This window comes from Sus scrofa, chromosome 11 (assembly GCF_000003025.6).
Source record: "Sus scrofa isolate TJ Tabasco breed Duroc chromosome 11, Sscrofa11.1, whole genome shotgun sequence".
In the NCBI taxonomy this organism is placed as follows: Eukaryota; Metazoa; Chordata; class Mammalia; order Artiodactyla; family Suidae; genus Sus; species Sus scrofa.
In genome coordinates this window covers 19542148-19551390 of record NC_010453.5, presented here as the reverse complement: position 1 = coordinate 19551390, position 9243 = coordinate 19542148, and the positions used below count along the sequence as shown (strand labels likewise).

At 42.5% G+C, this 9243-nt stretch overlaps 1 long non-coding RNA gene across 1 annotated transcript; it reads right to left on the bottom strand.

The window, feature by feature from the left end:
• On the bottom strand, nt 1425–6684 carry LOC110255811. The gene is made up of 3 exons (XR_002336671.1): nt 6304–6684; nt 4088–4114; nt 1425–1830 (listed from the first exon to the last, which is right to left on the bottom strand). It is a non-coding gene; the product is annotated as an uncharacterized LOC110255811 (long non-coding RNA).

Here is a 9243-nt window from a genome sequence, read left to right as displayed (position 1 = left end):
ATCTTGTGTCAGTGTCTTTGAGCAATGGGCCGGGGACCTACCGGATTTATCGCTGTTTAGTCTGCGTTCCCATAATGCTATTTCCACCCTCTGTTCGGGCTCTCAGGGAGGCTGTGAGCTCTTTAGGACAGGAAATGTAATCCTTATTTTCTTTAATTTTTTTTTTCTGTGGTCACATGCATTCAGCATAAAATTACTGTGTTAATGGTGTGTAAGTGTACAATTCACTGGAATTAGGTATATTCATATTGTTGTGCTACCAACACCAGCATCCTCTGGCCTTTCTGTAGTCACACCCCTTCATTCATTCGGCTCCAGTCATTCTGGTTCTCAAGCACCAGGACGCTCCTGCCTTAGGGCATTGGCACTGCTGTTCTCCCTGCCTTCATGGGTTGCCCCCCAGAAAGTCACAAGGCCATCTGCTCTTGGGACACAAACTGCACTTTCTTCGGGACCCCCACCCTGGCCACCTTGTTTACAACTGCCGTCTCACCTCCACCTTCCGCCACCTTTACCCAGCTCTTCATTTTTTCCTACAGCATTTGTCATCTTCTAACATTTCACCTAAGTCAGTTGATGTGTGCTCTGCTAATTGTCTCCTCCACTAGGATATAAACTCCATGAGGGCAGAGTCTCTTGGAACTTCTCAAAGACCTAGCCCCAGTCTCAGAATACTGTCTGAAACACGGTGAGTCCCAATAACTATTATTGGATTTGTTGTTGACAGAGGTGCTGAAATCATCAGAAACTGAAAACAAACTGTAGTTATCTATAGTTTTGCCTCTAATTGGTAAAATCTTATTTTCAATGATTTCTGTCCATAGTCTCCTGAAGATTCTTTTTTTTTTTTTTCTTTGCTTTTTAGGGCCGCACCCATGGCATATGGAGGCTCCCAGGCTAGGGGTCCAATTGGTAACTGCCAGCCTATACCACATCAGATTCGAGCTGCGTCTGCCACCTACACATCATCTCACGACAACACCAGATTCTTAACCCACTGAGCAAGGCCAGGGATCAAACCTGCAACCTCATGGTTCCTAGTTGGATTCATTTCTGCTGCACCATGACAGGAACTCCCTCCCAAAGATTCTTAAAAGCAACTTCAAATATTTATGGCATCTTCAACCAAAAAATGGAATATTCAGGAGTTCCCATGGTGGCTCAGTGGTTGACGAATCCGACTAGGAACCATGAGGTTGCGGGTTCGATCCCTGGCCTCGCTCAGTGGGTTAAGGATCTGGCATTGCCATGAGCTGTGGTGTAGGTGGCAGATGCGGTTTGGATCCCACGTTGCTGTGGCTCTGGCATAGGCTGGCGGCTACAGCTCCGATTCGACCCCGAGCCTGGGAACCTCCATATGCCGCGGGAGCGGCCCAAGAAAAATGGCAAAAAGAAAAAAAAAAAAAAAAAAAAAAAAAGGAATATTCAGCAGTGCAGTAGTGGGCATTGGCCCTGGTACCTTATAACTCAAGAAACACTATTTTTCATTTTTTAATTTTATGGCCACACTGACGGCACATGGAAGTTCCCAGGCCAGGCACTGAACCTGAGCAGCAACTGAGATCTACCCCACAGCTGCAGCAACGCTCGATCCTTTAACCTACTGCACAGGGCTAGGGATTGTTTAACCTGTGCCTCCACATGACGTGAGCTACTGTAGTCAGATTCTTAACCCATTGCACCACAAGAACTCCATGAAATACTATGTCCTCCAAGCCTCTGTTCTGAAGCTCCTTCCCCTAGCCAGTTCCCAAAGTATGTTCCAAGTCAGTTTCCATCAAAGGTGGGTGAAGAATCAAACTCAAGCATTTCTCTTCCAGTAGTCAGGCACTAAAAAAAAGAAAACAGATAAAAGCAAAAATAAACCAATGGAACCTAATCAAACAGACAAGCTTCTGCACAGCAAAGGAAACCATTAAAAAAAACAAAAAGACAACCTATGGGATTGGAGAAAATAGTTTCGAACAATGCAACTGACAAGGGCTTAATCTCTAAAATATACAAACAACTTATACAACTCAACAGGAAAACAAACAAACAAACAAACAAACAACCCAACTGAAAAATGGACAGAAGACCTGAACAGACATTTCTCCAAAGAAGATATACAAATGGCCAACAAGCACATGACAAAATTCTCAACATCACTGATTCTTAGTGAAATGCAAATCAAAACCACAGTGAGGTACCACCTCACACCAGTCAGAATGGCTGTCATTAACAAGTCAACAAATAAATACTGGAGAGGGTATGGAGAAAAGGGAACCCTCCTACACTGGTGGCAGGAATGTAAGTTGGTATGACCACTATGGAAAACAGCATGGAGGTACCTCAGAAAACTACTAAATATAGAACCACTATATGACCCAGTAATCCCACTCTTGGGCATGTATCCAGATAAAACTTTCCTTGAAAGAGACACATGCACCTGTATGTTCATTGCATCACTATTCACAATAGCCAAGACATGGAAACAACCTAAATGTCCATCGACAGATGAATGGATTAAGAAGATGTGGTGTATATGTATATATATATATATATATATATATACAATGGAATACTACTGAGCCATGAAAAAGAACAAAATAATGCCATTTGCAGTTACATGGCTGGAACTAGAGACTCTCATACTAAGTGTGAAGTAAGTCAGAAAGAGAAAGACAAATACCACATGATATCACTTATATCTGGAATCTAATCTATGGCACAAACGAACCGTTCCACTAAAAAGAAACTCATGGACTTGGAGAACAGACTTGTGGTTGCAAAAGTGGGGGGAAGTGGCATGGACTGGGAGTTTGGGTTTAATAGATGCAAACTATTGCATTTGGAGTGGAAGCAATGAGATCCTGCTGTACAGCACAGGGAACTATATCCAGTCACTTGTGAAGGAACATGATGGAGGATAATGTGAGAAAAAAATGTGCGTATACACGTATGACTGGGTCACTTTGCTGTACAGCAGAAATTGACAGAACACTGTAAATCAACTATAATGGAAAAATAAAAATCAGTGAATAAAAAAAAGAAAAAACAGGCCCACTACATTGATTAACTCCTTCTTTAAGAATCAAAAACCCTTGAGACTCTACCTCAAAGCACAAGCCTAAGGGCCCCTAGTCCCCAAATAACACTCAATTCAGGATCACGCTCTGATGTGGAAAATCACCATCTGTGGTTTCCGTACCATAAATCCCCTCTCAAAAAGCCTCTGGGGTGAGGGGAGGTGGGTAAGGGCAGGTTCCCACTAAGCTGTTGGGTTTTAGGGCAGCAACTTCGATTTTTTTTTTTTTTTTCTTTCTTTTTAGGGCTGTGCCTGCGCCGTGTGGAAGTTCTCAGGCAGGGGGCAAATCGGAGCTACAGCTGCTGGTCCATACCACAGCCACAGCAACACCAGATACGAGCCGTGTCTGTGACCTACACCACAGCTCACAGCAACACTGGATCTTTAACCCACTGAGCGAGGCCAGGGATCAAACCCATGTCTAGTCAAGTTCATTTCCACTGCACCACAATGGGAACTCCTTCAATTTTTAAGTCAGTTACAAAGCCTCAAAATGTGATTTTTAAATTAACTTTTTCTTTTTGGCTGCACCCACAGCATGAGGAAGTTCCTGGGCCAGGGATCGACCCAATCGATAGCAGTGACTGGAGCCACAGCAGTGACACCACCAGATCCTTAACCCTCCGTGTCACCGGGAACTCCAAAATGTGCTGTTTGAAATGCTATTAATAAGCCAACTTATCTCTGATAAATCCAACTGGCACTGCTCTACATCGAGAGAAGTTTTACAATGTGAACGAAGCCATTCACCTTCATCCTGTTCTGGTTACACTGGGAAGCCCTCATCAGAAGAACCCTACTTCCTCATTCCAAAACACAACACTAAAAAAACCTCCCACTCAATTAAAGTCATTAGCCCTGTGGAAAGGATGGCAATTTGTCTTTAACTCCCTACATTCTTGTGCCTTGAGAATAAAAAACAGTTTAAGTTAAACATCTCATTCTCTTTAAATATTCATGGTGTAGTTTCAATGGAAAGGTTTCCTAGAATTAACAAACCTTCTAAAAATAAAGTCTTACCTCAGGCTAGAAATTCTCCAAGCATCGCTGAAAATGCAAAAGAAACACAGGCATCATCATTGGCCTCCTTTGATAGATTCATTTATTCTTTCAACAAATGTTTATTCAGCTCTGTTTATGTGCTAGGGGTCGCACTAAATGCTGAGCCTATTGCAGTCAAACAAGAGTGGTCAGGGAAGGAAGGCTTCCTGGAAGAGGTGAAAGCAGAAACTCCTAAGAAGGTAGAATTTGTTGGAGATGAGGCGGGAAGATTGGTGGGGATAGAGGAAAGAAGAACCAGAGTAAGGAATCAGTGTCAGAAAGAAAATGGTTAAAATAGCTCATCAACTTCTTGATTTAAGTGTGTAGTGAATTAGAGAGTTCCCTGGTGGCTCAGTGGGTTAAGGATCCAGAATTGTCACTGCCATGGCATGGATTTAATTCCTGCCCAGGAACTTCTGCATGCTGTGGGGGGAAAAAAAATGTATAGTGCCTTAAATGGTGGACCTCCAAAAAGATATATTCACATCCCAGAACCTTATTTGGAGAAAGGTACTTAGAGAATTAATTAAGGATCTCAAAAATAGATGTTCCTGCCTTATCCAAGTGGACCCTAAATCCATGATAACTGTCCTTATATGAGACACACAAAGGAGAGACGCAGGGAGAAGGAGAGAAGGCCATGTGAGGACAGAGGAAGAGATGAAAGTTATGCAGCCACAAGCCAAGAAATGCCTGTGGTCACCAGGAACTAGGAAAGCCAAGGAATGATACCTCCCTAGGGGCTCCAAGGGGGCACAGCACTGCCAGTGATTTTGGACCTTTGGCCTCCAGAACAGTTGTTTTTAGCTTCCTGGTTTGTGCCAATTTATTACAGTAGCCCTCGGAAACTAATACAAGATGGAAGAAGTCTGGTTTGAATAAATAGACATTCTAAATTCAATTCTAAGGAAGTACAAGCCCACTTCTTCTTATATCTAAAACACTTTGCTGAGTGTTTCTCGGATGCCTGAAGATTGGTAAAACCAAATGCATTTATTTTAGCAGCATCAATTTGTATATCATGAGCTACAACCATTAAAAACGTGTGCTCATAAATAGTAGCCCAGGTTACAGAATAAGGGTTGAAAGAAATCCCAGAGGTCATCTGGTCTGGCCTGACCCCAGCCTGTGATTAAACCCTTTTTGGCAGAGGAAAGCAGGCCACCTCACACATCAACCAATTTCATGTATATTGAGCCCAAACGGGTTTCGAGATAATTTTCAAACAATGGGCCCAAATTCTGTCTCCTGAGTTCATAAGGAAAACATTGAAACTGTATTTCACAGAACAAGCTATCAAGTTTTTCTTTCTTCTTTTCTTTCTGTTCAATGTAAACTGTATGTATAGAATTCACAAGAAAAAAATGGTTATATTTTCAAACATACATTTCATGTCTCAGTCTTCAAGGTGAAAATGAAACCTCAATAATTCCTTTTTTATTTCTTTAATCTATTTATTTTTGGCCAGGCCTGCCCACAGCATGTGGAAGTTCCTGCACCAGGGATCAAACCCACGCCATAGCTACGACAATGTTGGATTCTTAACTAGGCCATCAGGGAACACCTAACCCATTTTTTAAAAAGGGGATAAATACTGTACTGAATGTTTATATATAGGTACAATTTTTTTCCTTTTTTTTTTTTTTTTTTTTTTGGTTTTCTCAGGGCTGCACCTGCAGCACATGGAGGTTCCCAGGCTAGAGGTCTGATTGGAGCTACAGCTGCCGGCCTACACCACAGCCACATCAGATCTGAGCTCTGTCCATGGCCTATACCACAGCTCATGGTAACACTGGATCCTTAACCCACTGAGCGAGGCCAGGGATCAAACCTGCAACCTCACGATTCCTAGTCGGATTCGTTTCCACTGCACCACAACGGGAACTCCCAGTTTTTTTCCAGTTTTATTGAAATATAATTGACATTATTGCATAAGCTTAAAGTATATAACATAATGGTTCGGTATACATATATGCTACAAAATGAATACCACAATAAATTTTGTTAACATCCACCACTCAAGCTTTTCTTAACTTATTTGTTGAAATGTTTCTTCATTATAAAAATAATTATAAACAACCAAAACAAAAATTCATCTTTAAAGATTCAGAAAACATTAAGATAATAAAATCACCTGTCATCCTACTGTTAAGAGACACACATTGTCAGACATTTTGCTATATTTGCTTTCCTACCTTTAATTTTCCATACCAACCATCTCTAGTTCCCCCAGTTGCGCCTTATTTGAAAGGGTTTCCAGATCCTTCATCACCCTCATCGTTGTCTCTTTCACATCCTAGTCTGTCCCTTATGCAGTGTGGCCGCTTCATGCAGTGAAGATCATCTGTCGAGGGCTGAATAAAAGGGGACTTTCCTTATGCTCTCAAGAACCACTGCAGGAAAGTTAGAAGATTAGAGCCTTTGTAATATGACAGATCTCAGTTCAGGTGGATGTATGGTCTCTGCCTTTCAGGTTCTCCATCTGTAAAATGGGGATGATTACGCCTCTTTGAAAGTGTGCTAGAGTTCCCTTTGTGGCTCAGCGGTTAACAAACCTGACGAGGAGCCGTAGGGATGCAGGTTCAATCCCTGGCCTCGATCAGTGGGTTAAGGATCTGGTGTTGTCATGAACTGTGGTGTAGGTTGCAGACGTGGCTTGGATCCCGCATTGCTGTGGCTATGGTGTAGGCCGGCAGCTACAGCTCCGATTCCACCCCTATCCTGGGAACTTCCACTTGCCACAAGTGCGGCCCTAAAAAGAAAAAAAAAATTGTTGGAAGGCATAAAACAATGTACACAAAGTGCTTGCTACTTGATATGTGAAAATATTATTATAAGTTATAACAATAACCAATGTCTACTGAGCCACTGTTTAAGCCACTATAGGTACAATTACTATTCCTATTCACAAACTAGGTCATCTGTCGCAGATCACATGCCCCAGGGAGGTGTGTTCTTCACCACTACACTCTGTTTTATAGCAACTAACATTATAACTGCTCTGTTTCTCCTAATGCATCATAGTGGTTAGAGTAACTTTTTTGGAAGTCATGTCATTCTCCCAAGTCATTTTCAGTTTGCAATTTATTTAAAAAATTATTTTGGGGAGTTCCGGTTGTGGCGCAGTGGAAACAAATCCGACTAGGAACCATGAGGTCGAGGGTTCAATCCCTGGCCTCACTCAGTGGGTTAAGGATCCAGTGTCGCAGTGAGTGTGGTGTAGGTCACAGATGTGGCTCGGATCCTGCGCTGCTATGGCTGTGGTGTAGGCTGGTGGCTACAGCTCCGATTAGAACCCTAGTCTAGGAACCTCCATATGCTGCGGATGTGGCCCTAAAAAGGACCAAAAAAAAAAAAAAATGTTTTGGAAAGCAACCAATCTGTCTTTCAAAAGGTCGGATAAGTAATAAAATAGATAAATGAATATGAGTATATCCATATAATGGAAATGCATTCATCAATAAAAAGGAATGAGCTATCACATCATGCAATGACAAGGAGGAACCTTAAATGCATAGTGCTAAGTGAAAGAAGCCAGTCTGAGAAGACTACACACTGTGTGGTTCCATTTAAATCATATTCTGAAAAAGGCAAAACTATAGAGATGGTAGACAGATACGGGGTTGCCAAGGGCTCAGGAGGCGGGAGAGTGGAGAAGGTGAAGCACAGAGGATTTTTCAGGTGATGAAACTATTTTGTATATTGTAATGGTGGTTACACAACATTATGCATTTGTAAAAACGTGTAGAAATTTGCGGCACAAAGAGTGAAGCTTAATATGTGTAGATTTTAAAAAATCATTTGGGGAGTTCCCATTGTGGCTCAGTGGTTAACGAATCCGACTAGGAACCACGAGGTTGCAGGTTCGATCCCTGGCCTCGCTCGGTGGGTTAAGGATCTGGCGTTGCCGCGAGCTGTGGTGTATGTTGCAGATATGGCTCAGAACTGGCATTGCTGTGGCTCTGGCGTAGGCCAGTGGCTACGGCTCCAATTTGACCCCTAGCCTGGGAACCTCCATGTGCCGTGGCAGCGGCCCTAGAAAAGGCAAAAAGGAAAAAAAAAAAAAATCATTTGGGAGGTTGGGAGATCCCATGAAGAATGTGATAAAAATCATCTAAGTATATTATAAACGCATAATATAAATGAAGCAACCTCACTGAAGGGGGTGAGTATAAAAAGTGCTGATCTTAGTAAAACTTTCATTTGTAAGACTAAAGACCAAATAAACAGTCTGTAAATTCCATAGTTTAGTTGATAAAGTTGTTTCTCAAGGGCATATGGGTGAGCAATTCTGAAGTCACTTACACATCTACTGGGACTGAACAATTCAGTAAATAGATGGCAGATGTGGGAACCAGGCTTCTCCCTGTTGGAAAAGAGGTTACGGACAAGCCAGGCTGGAGGGCTAGGATGACCAGGTAATGGATTAGAGCTGGGCACATTGGTATGAATTCGTGTTTACTTAATAGAGACGCCGATGGTTACCAATAGAAATATTCATATGTGTGTGCGTGTGTGTACACTGATTAGTACACACACATATATTTCCTTGATCTGTCAGCTAAGAGGACCCAGAAGAAATGACCCCTGCCCGCTGGTGGCAATAAGCCCCACGTCGGGTCTAGCTCTTGGTTCTTGGTTTCTAATACCATTCTTCGTTAACAGGAACAAGGGCTCCCTGGAGAAATGGCTGATTCTAGCACGAGGACAGGAAACATATACAAGATGAAACTGAAGCATCTTGTAGTTCCAGCATGGAAGGAGGTGCTAAAAAGAAAAGAAAACTTCGACGAAGATGGGGTTATGTCAAAGGGTCCGAGGGGCCAACTGAAAGGGCTCCCCGTGGTGAAAGCTAGAACAATTTGAAAGCTAGGGGTCAAATCAGAGCTGCAGTTGCTGGTCTATGCCACAGCCACAGTAATAAAATAAGTAGCATAGTACTGGCTTATAACCTCAAATATAAAATAAATGAGTCCATACTGATGTAAAAAAATGACTGAGTAGGTAAATAAACCAGGGAGAAGAGACAAATCCCTCGGGAGGAATTCCAGGTTGTCTGTGTGGGTCCTCTACCCTTGATGAGATGGTGTGGGACTCCCCGTTCCCTGCGTGTACGCTGCCTGCTGTAACTTACT